Here is a 3,987-nt window from a genome sequence, read left to right on the forward strand (position 1 = left end):
GTTGCAAGCTCGATAAGATATTTGAGTCCAAGTTGGTTTGAATATATAGTGCAGGAAGGTTGCAAGCTCCATAAGATATTTGAGTCCAATTTGGTTTGATAGTCCGAGAATCCAATGACAAGTCAAACTAGCCCCAATATCTAGCTTAATCCAGTAGTCTCAGCAACTTTACGAATATTATTTTATTTAACGAGACAAATGTCGATATTTAAGCTTTCATCCAGATATATTTCTTTCAGCCTCGATATAGCTAGATAGGGATGTGGTCCAGATGTCGATAGCTAATAATATAGGATAAGGGGTCAGGCCCACTCACAATTTTCTTTTCATCAATTTTTTATTTAATAAGGGGATGGACTTTCCACTGAGCTCTTATGAGTGCTTCTCTCCTAATGGCTCACTCTACACTACCATTTATACTTGCTTCATTGGAATCAGAATACACATATAGCATGTACAGACATAAAACATGTTATATTCTTTAATAATATATATTTACAAACAAATTAAACAAAATTTACTCATGCTTCCTCTCTTAAGCTTTGTCTCGCTCTACTTCTGAGACATTGTCCCCAACTTCTAATTGTACATAATGACATAGGAACATAGTTCCTATAGTTAGGAAATAGGTTAATGAACTCAACATTGTTTAGACATATATCCAAAAACTATAGACACATATCTCTACACTTGTTACTTTGTTAAAGTCTTATTTGGAAAAAATACTAGGTCACCAAAAAAACTAAGCACCCAAATTTTTCTAGAACCTGGACACTTGTATTTACATAAAATTTCCTAATTTTATTTTATATAATTTACAATTGATGGAATTCCTTCCTCTTTGAAGGACTTCATGACCCTCTTGATTCTAGAAAAAAATGGATTGGCTAGGGTTGATGTTTCTGCATCAGACTCCCCGGGTTGAAAGTTTTCATGACCTCTTCGTCACATGTTTTCAGTTCGTTTAACCCTCCTGGGCCTCATATATAATGATGTTGTTATCCACATATATAGTTGTATTGTTGTTATTATTGATCTCAATCTTCCCGGATCCCAAACTTGATTATGCTTTACCCCATATGACTTGTTGCGGTAAAGTTGCAAAGATAGTTGTATTGTTCTATTGGTTGTCCTTCTATTTAACAACTTTCTTATCAACATGCACGTCCTATTAATCTGATCATCCAAGTGTGCCCTCAACTGAAATTTTGGTTGTTTTCCCTCTCACCATTAGGATTTTTTAATAGAATTTTCCTTTGAATGCTTTAACATTTTTCAACAACCTAACCAGAGCTTTCGAAAACAAAAAAAGTTGTAAGTGAAAGTTTAAAACATTTTGTAAATTATTGGGATTTTGGAAAGAGACTATTTTGGAAGCCTTAGTTAAACCATTAAAGATTTTAAAATAAAAACATATTTTGAATGTAGTTGATTAAATAAAATAAGTTTCCAAAATGTATTTTGAATAAAAAAAAATTATTGAATTTTTTTTTTAAAAAATGTATTTTGAATAAAAAATAAACTTATTAATAATTATAGGTTTAAAGCCATTTTTTTAAATATTTTTTTTAAATATTTTTTTTTTATCAATTTTGTTTAAAATATTATAATTTTTTGAATGATAAATCTACATTCTATAAAATCTAAACACCCAATTTTTTTTTTATTAAAAACTCTAAATCTATTTATTCAGTCCAAAACACAAACAACTTCACGTCACCCTTAATACTTTAGTGCCCGATGGTTATTTGTCGCCATCAGCGCAGGCATGAGCGCCCACGTACCGACAATATTGATTTAATCAATTTTCATTATAACAAATTTAACCCTCTGGAAGTTTCCTTCATGACGAGCGGGGACTTTGACCAGAGAAACGTGATAACTGATCAGGATTTCCTCTATAATTTTAGACCGTGACCGTTTCACAGTGTTCCAGCTCATAGTCGGCTGTAATCGCGTACACAGGAGTTTGACGGTGCACATTTCCTATATCTGATTTGAGTTGAACCATTGAAGCCATATAAATGCTTAGCAGACACCCCAATTGGAACCACAAGGACTAACACGCTCCGAACGATACACTCAATAGAATTTATACAGCAGCCTCCGCAGATTGTAAAAATGGCTTGCGTTGTAGCAGGGAATTCTCCCTCGGTCTTCGGCTCCTGCAGATCCCCCTTTTTGGCCGACAAGTGCCCTAAGCCTCTGCACAAGAGGCAACGCCCGCCGATGCTAGATGTTCCGCTCCAGTTGCCGGGCCTCAATGAGCCGAGCCTGGCCGTGGAGCAGCCGATTGAGGTTAATGTGGAGGGTTTTCATTATGCGGTTTCGTGCAAAAAGGGTAAGCGAGAAATCATGGAAGATACCCACAAGGCCATTGTGAATGTTCTTGGCGATTCCAAACAGGCCTTCTTTGGCGTCTTTGATGGTCATAGCGGTCGGAACGCTGCAGCTTTCGCTGCCGAAAATATTGGGCAGAATATTCTGGAAGCAGTGCTCAGAATGGAAAACGAAAGAGAGGACATTCTTGAACAGGCCGTTAGAGATGGGTACTTAACAACAGATGCAGAATTTTTGAAGCAGGAGGTTGGTAGCGGTACAGCTTGTGTAACTGCCCTCATTATAAATGGTAACTTAGTGGTTTCCAATGCTGGGGATTGCCGAGCAGTTATTAGCAGAGACGGTGCTTCAGAAGCCCTTACATGCGATCATCGAGCTGGAAGGGAGGACGAGCGGCAACGGATAGAGAATTTGAATGGAATTGTGGACCTCCGCCACGGAGTTTGGCGAGTTCAGGGATCCCTGGCAGTATCTAGGGCAATAGGCGATTCGCACATGAAAGAGTGGATAACAGCTGAACCAGACACCAGAAAGATTGAAATAACATCTGATTGCGAGTTTTTAATTTTGGCATCAGATGGGTTGTGGGATAAAGTTAGTAATCAAGAAGCAGTGGATATCGCCAGGCCTTTCTGTGTTCAGAAGCAACCTAATTTGACACCATTAGGAGGCGGCCCCATCGCTGCCTCTAAAAAGCTTGTAGAGTTAGCAGTAACCAGAAAATCCAGGGATGATGTGAGTGTGATGATAGTACAACTCCCACATTTTTGCATAAAAAAGAATTCCAGAGTGAAGTGAGGTGAGGTGGGAATATTGTCAAAGGATTCTTGACTAACAACCATTTAACCCAACCAGGTTGTTACCATTTAAAAGGACCACACATTATATTGTTGATGATCAAGCAGTGGGAACGGGGCCTTGAGTCCTTCGCCCTTTTCTGTAAAAAATGATACGCCGACATTCGCTTCTGTACAGGACTGCAGATCATCCAATTTTAATTTTTTGAATATCTTTTGCGTAATCCAATAATTATATTAATAAGTTGACTGTTATAATGGGAAAAAATGTTTGATGAACAAAGTCAATTGATGAATTGAATGGATTATATAAAGTTAATTGATATAATGAAATAAATGAAATTGATAACCTAACCGTTTATTGATATATGTTGGAATTTACTATATTTTTTAAATATTTTTATAAATTTAATATTTTTAAAATTATATATTCATCTTAATGAAGGTGATTTTTTAATTAATTTATTATTTGATTAAATAAAAATAAAAATTATAAATTATAAAAACTTTTGTAATAATAACATCGTGAAAATGACCATCATTTAGGAAGGAAATGTCATGTGTAAATTTAAAAATAAAAATAAAATTGATATTACACGTCAATGAAAAGCGAAATTACTTATATTAATAACCACTTAGCGGATGACAATTTCATGTCTCAAGTAAAGTCAACGGAGCTCATCATAACCTCGATGTCTCATAATATCATATGAAGATAATATGTTCTTTATGTTAATTATAATCAAGTAATAAAGACGTAGCATACACTCTATGACTACTCTTATACCTATGCCTATAATTGCATGTATATATACGCTTAAAATTAACTATTAACTATTTACTTGACTAC

At 35.3% G+C, this 3,987-nt stretch overlaps 1 pseudogene; it reads left to right on the forward strand.

Annotated features, from left to right (window-relative positions):
• The first annotated feature begins 2,121 nt into the window (after positions 1–2,121).
• Positions 2,122–3,396, forward strand: LOC149211697 (putative protein phosphatase 2C 2 pseudogene; annotated as a pseudogene).
• The last annotated feature ends 591 nt before the right edge of the window (positions 3,397–3,987 follow it).

The sequence above is a fragment of the Pinus tabuliformis genome, chromosome 1_1, assembly GCF_031772625.1.
Source record: "Pinus tabuliformis cultivar Carrire ecotype Pingquan chromosome 1_1, CPIR1, whole genome shotgun sequence".
NCBI lineage: Eukaryota > Viridiplantae > Streptophyta > Pinopsida > Pinales > Pinaceae > Pinus > Pinus tabuliformis.